Here is a 12381-nt window from a genome sequence, read left to right on the forward strand (position 1 = left end):
TGTACTTAATTAAGGTGGTGGCAGACCACATGCTGTCTTTCAGAGCAGTTCTAATGTGGGGTTACCAGTTTTAACTTAATTTTTTAATAGCAATAGTTGATACACACAACACATACACGCAGGCATCCAAAACCAGTCAGAAACAAGCATGCAATGGCCACATTTCCATCCATACAAACAAAATAAACAGGACTTTTCTAATAGAAAGAGAAACAAAACTTTTTGTGGTAAACCATATCAGATGACCAACTTAAAAATCCTGAAATAAGAGTTTACAGTGTAAAGCAGCATGTAAGAAACCACAGGAATAAAAGATTTCTTAGGAGTGAGGAAGTAGAGCCATAGAAACCCTGGAATGTGGGTCTCCAGGCCCAAAGAGCCAGAGCCATGTGGAGAAAACAGCTGGCTGGAGCTTAAGCTGTGAGTCTCCTAGGCTGTTGGGAGCGGGGAGTAAACCGTCACGTGCTGGGTGTGAAGTAGCAGTTGTCTCCGGTTTTCATTTACACATTGTAACAAACAGAAGAACGACATTTGCGCAGTTTAGGGTGGGAGAGCAGGGAGGAACAGGGAGAAGTATCTATTGCAGGAAGAATCCTCGCTCTGCCAGACCAAACGCCAGGGAAACCTGGTGAGCAAAGTCAAAGTGGGCACCTTTGGTGGGCCCTGCCAAGGTGTGCCAGGGAGAGAAAAGAGCAGGAACAGTGCAGCGGGGGAACTGGGAGAGGGACTGAGTGAAAGGTCATCTTGGCTTGAAGGCATGAGAGCAGGTAGACAAACAGGGAATGGAGAGGTGGGGGCGGGGGAGGGGGGACAGAGACACAGACAAATAGTGAAAAGGGGAGGAGCGGGAATGCAAAACTTCTAACCCTGGATGAGGGAGCTCAAGCCAACGTATGGTGTGAGACAGCCCCAATTTGGATAAATTTTGTAGGAGACACCCCAAGGGTGTCTGGGGATCAAACTTGGCCTTTTTCCGGAGACTGAAGGGTACAGAACCGCATCCAGATCTATAAACCTACATCTGGGAGTGGTGTGGGGATTGCCTCTGTGCAGAACGTCTGCTGTGCAGGGGAACCCCAAGGGGCAGGGGCTGTCCCTGCTCCTGAAGCGGTCTGGAGTTACCTGGTGCTGCAGCTACCCAGAAGGTAACCCAGAAGCCTTTGACTCAGAGGGGGTCGAAGACTTGGAAGAGATCCTGGATTCCTTATAGGCCGTTGGTTTGGAAGTGATTGACTTACTGAGCAAAAGTCGGTCTGGTGTTGTGTTGATACATTGTGTACCATAATAAACTTGGCTGTGGATCAGACGACAGCGCTAGCCACTAGATTAAACATAGAGGTCAGGCAGTGATGGCACATACCTTGAATCCCAGCACTTGAGATCTCATGCCTTTGCTTGGGAAGCACACATGCCTTTAATCCCAGGAAGTAATATGGCAGAGCAGAAAGGTATATAAGGTGTGAGGAAACAGGAACTCACTCTCTTTAGACTGAGGATTTCATAGAGGTAAGAACTAGTGGCTGGCTGTTCTGCTTCTCTGATCTTTCAGCTTTCACCCTGATATCTGGCTCTGAGGTTTTTATTAAAAGACCATGTAGATTTGAACAACATGGTGTGGCCGAGGTGGGGTGGAAGGGAGAGTGGCTTCCCACATTGCCAGAGGACCAGCAGGGAATGCATCCATGTGGCTGGCAACCGGTGGGGGAGGCCCAACTTTTCCTGGGTTTTGGCACCAGATAGAAAGTGTTCTTGAATCTCTGGTAGTAGGTTTCTCTGCTGATGCAGGAAGCAAAATTGAGCCAAATTAAAAGCAAAGGACCAAGTTTTAATCTGAGCAAAGCACTCCCAGGTGATTTCAGGGGAAGGAAGGAGAAATCATGTGGTAGGTCTACAATCCCAGGAAGCAGTCTGTATGTGACTAGATTGTAGGAGAGTTGTGGATCAGTTGTGTGGCCCCAACTGAAGACTGAGACATCTGAAGTTGGACTATTGTACATAGATAATAGTGTCCTCCAGGAGCTCTGACTAGGCAGAATGATTAAAAGAGAGCACCTCAAAGAGCTGAGTCCAGCCTGCTTCTGTTTGGCCTAAAGGCAAGTTTCTTATCTACCTCCCTCCACCTCTTCATCTCTTTTCCTTTCCCCTCTTCCAACCCAGTCCTCCAGACAAAAGTATTTATTCACCACCTCCCCAGGTCTTCAAGGAAGCAGATGTCATTTGTATCCTGACATGCAAGTACAGGGTTAATACTTAAACATTCATGGGGTTCTTTGTGTATCTGCTCACTCTTGTGCATTTTCTTGTCTATACTGATAGTTTACTCTTCAAGGTTGTTTTGAAGTCTTGTTATTTTGGCCAGCTCTCAGTGGAATGTCAAATTTCATCTCATATGAAACAAGGAAAACATGTATAAAAGATTTCATAGAAATCCAAATGGTAGTAATGCCAGCCTAAGATCCAGAGCTTTGCTATGAATGGACTCTGGTGGTTTTAGTTTGTTTTCATTTTTTTATAAATGTGGTTTGGCCTAAAATATTGGTAGATCTGTTTTTATTCTGGCATTGTCTCTTGACTATATCTTCATTGTAGAAACTCTGAAATACTCATGTTTAATTATATGTCTGTATATGTCTCTGTATGATCATGCTCACATGAGTGCAGGTGCCTGGAGGCCAGAGGCATCATCAGGTCTCCTGGAGCTAGGGTTACAGATGGTTGTAAGCCACCAGACAAGGGTTCTGGGTCCTCTAGAAGAGAAGTAACCACTCTTAACCACTGAGCCTTCTCTCCAGCCCTAGATTTTTCTTATATGAAAAAATGAAACCATGTTAACAGTATGTCAGTAGTGTGGCAGGGTTTGAGCCATGCAGGTATGCTGTGACATAAAATTGATAGGAAAATCAGTGCTCTTTTGGTAAGTTCATGAAAAATGCTAAAGATGGAATAGCAGTTCACTAATGAGGAGGAATGAAAAAATAAAGAAAGATATGTCACATATATAGGGCTCCCTGTACCTACAGAAACAGATGATCTTATGGCGTAGAAGCATCCCTCTCTAGAGACACCACCACACACACACACACACACACACACACACACACACACACACAACCAGTTGCTCCTCTGACAAGATAGCCAAGATTCCCTGTAAGTGAATGTATAGGCTACAGTATTCATGTAGACATCACACAGGCTAATAAACACTGGGGCACAGTGTACCTAATTCAGGTCAGCATCCAAAAATATGACAATAGGTAACTAAAAATGGATACAGAGGTAAGACAGTATGGATGAAAATGACAGGCTTGTTTAGAGGTAGGCAGCTACTTCTCTATTTCAGGAGTTACCATTTCTGTCTCTCCTCTCAATAGGACATTTTAAGGGTGAGTGTGCTCCTGGGATACACCCCGCACACCACAGCCAGACGATTCTACCAGACATGCAAACAGTAAAGACAGGGACATGGCTGGGCAAGATGGAAACTGGTGCACTTACTGTCTATCTTGTGTAAGATAATAATTAAAGCAGTATGAATTGCTGGGATGATGTGAGGATTCCACAGTCCTCTATCAGAGAATTGAAAAAGTGAGAATAATTTGCCTAGTCCAAGTACCTTTAGCCTTGTGATACTGACAATGAAAAAGCTGAGTGGTTTTATTCATATTCCTTGTGGTTGGAGTCATTGCTCTTGATTGGTGTTTATATAAAAATATGCATCTGGCTGGCATGGTGGCAAATGTCTTTAATTCCAGCACTTGGGAGGAAGACGCAGGCAGTTCTCTGAGTTTGAGACCAGCCTGGTCCATAGAGCAAGTTCCAGGACAGCCAGAACTACATAGACAAACATTGTCTCAAAAACAACAACAATAAAAATATGCATCTCTCCTTATGGAAACAGGACTCAATGCTTTACTCTCAGCAGGAAATAAGCACAAAACTCCTTCAGTGCTCAGGGAACATTAAAGGTAATAGCCAGAGGAAAGGGTACAGTAGAGTAACAGGCATTCTCTGAATCCTAGGCAAAGTAATTCCATCTTGCAGAAAAACAAGCCAAAGTTGGATGATGTTGCCTAGGACACCTGATCAGCGCAAGGATGGCGTCTACATATGCATATAAGTTTCCCAAGCACAGGAGCCTGTAATCACCTCTAAGGTAGCACTGTAAGCAGAGGTTCGCTCAGTTCTGCTGCAGACTTACAACCTTAAGAAGTGTTTTGGCTAGTGTAGTGTTGATGGCTTTGGGAAAATGCAGTCATCTTTGTAAATGACCCTTAATAAATTCACTCACCAAGATACACCTGTAATTTTAATTATTTTGGGGGGAGTAGTGGTACTGTGGGACGTCTTTCTGTATGCTGTGAGTATGTGTTGCTCCCATTGCCTAATAAATAAAGCTGTTTTGGCCTATGGCAAGGCAGCTTAGAGGCAGGCGGGAAATCCAAGGAGAGAAAAAGGCAGAGTGGGGAAGACGCCAGCCTGCCCCCCAAGGAGCAACATGTAATGGGACGCAGGTAAGGCCAGGGGACACATGGTGACATATAGATTAATAGGAATGGCCGGGCGGTGGTGGCGCATGCCTTTAATTCCAGCACTCGGGAGGCAGAGCCAGGCTGATCTCTGTGAGTTCGAGGCCAGCCTGGGCTACCAAGTGAGTTCCAGGAAAGGCGTAAAGCTACACAGAGAAACCCTGTCTTGAAAAACCAAAAAAAACCAAAAAAAAAAAAAATTAATAGGAATGGGTTAATTTAAGATGAAAGAGTTAGCTAGCAAGAAGCCTGCCATAGGCCATACAACTGATAATATAAGCCTCTGGACGATTATTTTATAAGCGGCTACAGGACTGTGGGTGAGAAAGATTTGTTTTGATTACAGGCCGGGCGGGACACAGGAAAAAGTCTGACTACATGGTGGTGTCAATTTTACATCTTCCTGGGAAAGATACATGCAACAGCTTCCCAACATAAAGCTGTTGCACTGGATGCTTTAAAGAAACACAGAACACCCTTTTCCTGGGAAATCTGTTCCTAGCCCCTGGGGGGACTAAATTCTTACATGTACTGTGCTTTTTTCCTATACATACATGTGATGGCTAATCTTGGTTGTCAGCCTGACTGCATCTGGAATCAACTGAAACCCAAGCAGCTGGGAGCACCTGTAAAGATTTTCTTGATTGGATCATTTCAGTTGGGAAGATCAACCCCAAATCTGGACCACACCTCCTGTTGGCAGCCCACATAAGGACATGGAAGGCCTGCTTGCCCTCACTCTCCTGGCAAGTTTATCCACTGCGAAGAAATCCCTTCATTGTGTTAGGACATAATTCCCCAGGAATCCAAGGCAGACTGAAGACCAGCTGCTCTCTAGGAGTTGTTAGGGACTCCAGAGGCAGATTGGGACAGCTGAGACATCCAGTCTCCTGGACTACCAAGTCCTTGGCCTTTCCGTCAGGAGACATCCATTGTTGGGCTAATAGACCATAGCTTGTGAGCCACTCTAATAACCCCTCTTTAATTCTCTCTCTCCCCCACCTCAGTTTTGTTCCTTTAGAGAACCCTGACTAATATGTATCTATGATACCAATAATAAAGCTTAATTTTTAAATTAGGCACAATAAGATATTAACAATAATTAAATCAACAATAATCAATATTAAAATAGAACAATTACAGCAATACAGTATAATAAAAGGTATGAAAATGTGGTCTCTCAACTATCTTGTGTTACGTTATGGTTGAAATGTGAACTTTCCCATACAGGCTCCTATGTTTGAACAGTTGGTCTCTAGATTATGCCACTGTTTTTGTGGTGTAGAACCTCTGGGATGTAAGGGCCACTGGGCAGAAGTAGGCCACTCAAGGTGGTACCTTGAAGGTTGATTGTACATGCCTTTGGTTCTAGTCCATGCTGTTTCCTGGTCTCCAACATGTGAGTGATCATTGTCAAATACTCATGTCACATGAGCACCATTTAGCCTTCTCCACAATGATGGGCTGTCACTCTCTGAAACTGTGCACTAAAACAATGAATTTTTCCTCCTTTAAGTTGTTTCTGTCGGGTATTTAGTCAGAGTAGTAAGAAGAGAAACTAAATAAAAACAACTGATACCTGCTTATCACACCTGCTACATTCACCTTTTTTGTGATGAAATGATAAACTATGCAATTAGTTGAAGCAGAGGGAGTGATACAGGCTTGCAATGTAGCTTAGGCTACAACATTCAGATTATTTCAACATGAGAACTGTGGGACTGCCCCAGTTCATGTGGTAACCAAGATGGCTAAGTGACCAATGGCAGGTAACACGCAGTGTGGACATGCTAGACCAAGTGGTGATTCACTTCCGGGTAGGAGAGCAGGAGGAAAAGAGATGTCATCCTACTACTTGAAGTAGTGCACAGTTTAAAATTTAGGAATTATTTCTGGAACTTTCCATTTACTTTCTTTGAGTTACAGTTGATACTGAGAAAGTAATTCCAAGTAACTGAAGCCTCTGAAAAGAGACCTTGGGCAAGAAGGGACTACTGTATGGGCTTTTGATAGTGAGCCAATATTTTTCCAATATGCATTACATAATTAAATCATGAGTAAAATGCACTCAGCACAGCTGAATGTGATGTACACATCTGTAATTTTAGCAATCTTGGGACTTAGACAAAGGGCAGCAATTTCAAAATCCTATGATGATGCCAAAGAATCAAGAAAAAGATGTAACCAAAGAACTATAATGTATGTATCTAAGTATGAAAATATGATTGCTATTTCAATTTCCACATTACCATTCATCCTTTTAAAACTACTTGTCAGCTGGGCGGTGGTGGCATATGCCTTTAATCCCAGCACTGGAGGCAGAGCCAGGCGGATCTCTGTGAGTTCAAGGTCAGCCTGGTCTACAGAGAGAGATCCAGGACAGGCACCAAAACTACATAGAGAAACCCTGTGTCGAAAAATAAACAAACTAACAAAAAACAACAACAAAAAAACTACTACTTGTCAAGTTTTGGTTATCCACCATAATCTGAAAAGGCTATTCAAATACTCTTTCCTTTTCCAACCATGTATCTACTAAAGGCCAGATTTTCTTCATGTATTTAAAGCAAAGTAACAGTGAAACAGACTGAATGCAGAGGCAAAGATACAGTTGTTATGCCAGTCATTAAAGACATTTGCAACAATACGAAACAATACTGTTCTTACTATTCTTTGAATTTTTTTAAACTATAAGTATTTGACATATAAAATATTGGTAACACATGCTAGTCACCAAGTTATGGTCGGCTACAAGTCTGCTTCCCCTTGCTGTCTTTTGTGATGGCAGATCTGGACCATGACTTGTGAAAGCCTTTCTCCTTTGCCAGCCGGTGAAATGTTAAGCTTTGTCAACAGAGGGTGCTGAGTGATGGTGCAGAGCTATAGCCACAGGTAATTACTGGGCCTCTGGAGTCTAGTACTCCATCGTTACTCAGGGGAGAGGAACACAAGCTATATTCTTAGGGGATGTTCACTCCTCACTACACTTTCTTACATATTTATCTGGCTATGACATCCCATCATGCCTGGCAGACTTTTTGCAGTGACAACCTCTCTTTGAGGGGGTGTGAACTCCACCTTTGATCACTGATGCCATTTTATATTCTGTAGCATGCAGACTAACTCAAGGCACAGTCTTGGTGGTACACACCGGTAGTCCCAAGAATGCTGAGGCTTGTATGTTCTTAACTACACAAGAAAAAAAAAAAGCAAATACAAACCAAGATAAACAAAACAAAACACTAGACCAAGAACCCCCATACTGAGATAACTAACACACTCATAAGATGGTATGGATGCATTCATGCAGAGAGATGTCCTTACTGCTCATCACTTTTTAGAGGTTCTACTTTTCAACACTTCCATTAAGGATTATTATTCTAACAGGTGGATTTGGATGAATGCACTCAAAACATAGCAATGGTTTTTGGAGCTGTTCACCTGTTACATAGAGACACTCTGAAGCATCCATTCTTTTTAATAGTTAATCATTTTCTATTAGCTAACACATTTTTCTTGAGACGGGGCCTCCTGTAGCACAGCCTGGCCTTGAGCTATGCTACAGAGCTGTACACAGAACTGAGGATGTCTTTGAACTCATCTTCCACCCCCAGAGTAATGAGATTACAGGTGCCTAGCTTCTACAAGTTCTTTTTATTAAAATTTCACATTTCACATAAAAAGTGTGGTGTCTCCTGACTGTACCATGGGGTTGGAAAGAGGTCCCAGAGGTGAAGAGCACTTCCAGAAGACTTGAGTTCAGTTCCCAGCACCCACATAAAGCATCTCACAATAACCTGTAACTTTAGCTCCAAAGGATCCTGTACCCTCTTCTGGCCTCTAAGAAAATCTGATCACGCATGACAAACACATACACACATTCACTTTCACAGACATACATATAAATAAAAAAATTTATTTTAATACAAGTAATTTATAATTTTTTTAGTAATCTCAGCACTTAGTAGGTGGACGCAGGAAGTCAAGAAGTTAAGATCGTTACTGTTTTAAGCTTATCTAGTGCAGGCTAGCCTGAGCTACATGAGACCTTGTATCAATCAAAGGGGGAGTAGGGCAGTATAGAGGTGGCTTACTTGTTAAGAACATTTACTCTATAATTACAAGGAACCAGAGTTTAGATCCTAGCACTTATGTAGCAAGGGAGTGTTCCCAAAAAGTGAAGAGGCTTGGAGATGAAGATTGCTGAGAGGTGTTGGTTTCTAGCCCAGCCAAGAGACTTCTGCGTGTACACTGCACTCACGTGTGCATACACATACATATTCACATGTATATACACAAATATTTAACAAAACAAGGCTGGCAAGATAGCTCAGTGGATAAAGGTGCTTGCCACCAAATCCAGTGACCTGAGTTTAATGCACAGAACTATAACCAGTCTTTCTTTGGACCACTAGCTCCCAAATAAAGACATGAAGACTTTCTATTAATTATGAAACCTTGACCTCAGCTTAGGTTTGTTCCCAACTAGCTTTTAAAGTTTAAATTAACCCATTTATATTAATTTACACTCGGCCTGTGGCTTGTTACCTCTCCTCAATACCATAATCCCATTTCTTCCAAGTCTGACTGGTGAATCTCCCACCTCAGATTATTTCCCAGAGTTCCTATCTCTGCCTAGAAGTCCTGCCTTTCCTCCCCTGCCTAGCTATTGGCTGTTCAGCTCTTCATTAAATCAATCAGAAGGTGCCTTAGGCAGGTGAGGTTAAACAGAGATACATCTTCACAGTGTATAAAAAGATTATCCCAACATCTCCACATTTTAGTCCAATAAAAGGCTCTTTAATATCTATAAATTAAATACAATAAGAACAATTATCAGGTAAGAATTACATTTACAATGTCCAGTATTTGGTAACTTTTGAGAAAGTACTATATTATCTATTCAATCTTAGTAAGTCCAAAGTTTTATATGTAATCATACAAATTTTGTATATTAACCATACAAATCACTTTCTGTCATAACTTGTATTACCATTCTAAAAATATCTTTTCAGACCTTAAAACATTTTCTTAGATAAACAACTTAAGCTTTTATGTCTCTCAACCTTTATAGACTTTACATCTCTTTTGTTAGTTTCTTTTCTGAACTTGCTAAAAAGAAAAACTGTAAAACTGTAACTATTTATTCTTCAACCCCATCAGATACTTGAGAAGGTTAAATATTACCTGAGTAAATAGGAAATACAGAGCAAGTACCTTCCAAAACTACAGAAATGACAGAGACAGCTAGTTACCTGGACAGTCACCCAAGGTTCTTCTGCAATGTTGGAGCATCCATCTTTGGACTACAGGCCTAGAATATCTGACAGACTTTTCTGTGAAGCAGGAATTGTGAAGGACTGTCCTACCTTGCCTTGACAAAGTTTGGCAGTTGACTTCTTTTGTGTCATGCTTGTCCAATTTGGACTGCATACTGTTAGCAGTTGAGGCAAGGGCAGTTTCTTGCCCAGTGGCTAGCTTTGCCACATTGAAAGCAAACTCCCATATGGAGGTTCTTTGATGCCCATCACTGTAAATGGAGTTTTCCTGTTCCAACTGCCCAGTCCCAAATAACCAGCTCAGAGGCTGAATATGAATTATAAATGATGAGCTGATAGCTCAGGCTTGTTACTCGCTCTTATATTTAAACATATTTCTATTAATCTATTAAACATATATATCTATTCAATATATTTCTATTAATCTATGTATTGGCACATGCCTCATGGCTTTATGTCCTCTAGCATGTCTTGCTTCCTGGGCAGCTGGCTGGCATCTCTCTGACTCCACCCTTCTTTCCATCATTCTTCTACTTTGGTTGTCCCACCTATAATTCCTGCCTGGCCACTGGCCAATCAGCATTTTATTAAATGGATTCAAGTGACAAATCTTTACAGTATACAAGAGGATTATTCCATAGCACATCATTTTATTTGAAGCAGATTGGTGCTGCCAGGAGCAGACACATCTCACTCTCATGAAAAGTCTTATGTTATTAGAACAACTTAAACGCCACATTCTGTAGATCTCTGAAGTGTTTGAAGACCATCTGTCTATCTAAAATATATCTGTTTAACCTTGAAAACATACCTAACATGACTAAGTTTGATTGTTATAGGTGACTAACTACAGATTTGCATTTCTTAATTATCCTAAACAGTCTGTAATAGTAGTTTTCAAGGACTAGAACTTTACATTACAATTTTAAATGAGCTGCATAGGTATACTACCTTAAACAAGGGTAGAAACATATATACAGTATGTTGTAACACAATAACCTTAAATTTGTATCAATATATAAAAACCCATGCCAATGTAAAATATTTCAGACTAGTAGCTGCTTTTTAGTTTAAAAGTAGATTCAATAATCTACCCTTTTATCCTATCATTCCTATATCCTTTTTTTGTTCTTTCCAGAAAGAGATCCAGCCCATCTCTCAGGAATATGGGCATTATGATCTTAAAATTGCTTCCTGCTGACTGTGGGCAATGGCATCTTTAGGGGTCCCTGAGAAAATTGGGATAATGGTCAAGTCCTGAGAGAGCTAGCTGTATAATTATTTTTGTCCAGTCCCTGTGTGATGGGAAAGTGCAGGGCTTATGTGAAGTCCTGGCTGGAGTAGTCTGTGAGGCTGGACCATCTCTGCTAGCCACTCTGATGTTGCCTGGATGTAGATTTTTGAGGAAATGGAAATGGAGGCATTCTGAGAGGCTGGGTCACCTGGGCTACCTGTCTTCATTGATGTCTTGACCTTTTCTTCTGAAAACATTCAAACTTTTAAAGGCAACATACATATCTGCATAAATACAAATGTTGAATGTGCGCTGTGCACAAATCAGCTAAAGATGATTCTCTGCTCTGTATTTGATCAGGTAAAAGACATCTGTCAAATTTCTAAGTCCATTTGGACTGCATAACAAAACTGTAATATAAATCTCCATCCATGCCATATGAAAAGATGGCATTTAATAATAAGTCATGAGGACTCTGTAGCCAGTAAGGTTTATCATCTCATCTAGTCTCAGAACTGTTCTCATGTAGAGGGATCAGCATATACATCACCCGTCTTGTAGATTCTCTTGGTTTCTTCCTTCATGTCTGTGGTCAAAATTTTCAGGAGATCTCCCCCAGTCAAATCTGATCTTTATTAATTTTGAAGGAATCCATAGCTTTTTGTTTCCTGTGGAAAGAAAGGCATAACCTCTCCCGTTCTCATCACCACATTTCTTGAATTCCATTCTGATGTTAAGACATTCTTAAAATATACAGGCTGGTGTAATTAAGCAGTTTTCCCCACAATCCAATGTCTCTCAGTAGCTGTTGTGTTTTGCTCATTAGTATTGAAAAAATTTAAAGTTAATAAAGCACTATGTAGGGTTCCCACACCCTGTGGCATGGCATTTCCCATCCTTTCCTCTGTACATTGTCTTCTGAGCATCAATCTGTCATTTTACCAGCTTAAAACTTACATTTATTTTTAAAATGGAGTCTTATTCTATATGAATTTATGAACTTTTTATACTGAATATACCATCATTTTCCTATGTCAACAAATGTACCTTATAAGTGTAAATCTTTTTCTTTGAAAAGGGTCTTACCATATAGCTCAGGCTGGCCTGGAACTCACTATGTAACCTAGACTAGCCTGGAGATCACAGAAATCCACCTGCCTCTGCCTCCTGTCAGTTGGGGGTTCGCACAACCGCATCTGGCATAAGTGTAAATCTCAATGGCTGATTAATTTCCTATATTGAGAATAGATTTCTGATGATGCTTGGATCCTTCATTACTGTTCATTCTTTGTTTTTTTTTTTTCAAGACAGAGTTTCTCTGTATAACCCTGGCTGTCCTGGA

At 41.1% G+C, this 12381-nt stretch overlaps 1 long non-coding RNA gene across 1 annotated transcript; it reads left to right on the top strand.

Moving 5' to 3' along the window:
* The first annotated feature begins 510 nt into the window (after positions 1-510).
* Positions 511-5601, top strand: LOC131895740 (uncharacterized). Its single transcript, XR_009375253.1, has 2 exons — positions 511-628; positions 5107-5601. It is a non-coding gene; the product is annotated as an uncharacterized LOC131895740 (long non-coding RNA).
* The last annotated feature ends 6780 nt before the right edge of the window (positions 5602-12381 follow it).

This window comes from Peromyscus eremicus, chromosome 19, assembly GCF_949786415.1.
Source record: "Peromyscus eremicus chromosome 19, PerEre_H2_v1, whole genome shotgun sequence".
Classification (NCBI taxonomy): domain Eukaryota; kingdom Metazoa; phylum Chordata; class Mammalia; order Rodentia; family Cricetidae; genus Peromyscus; species Peromyscus eremicus.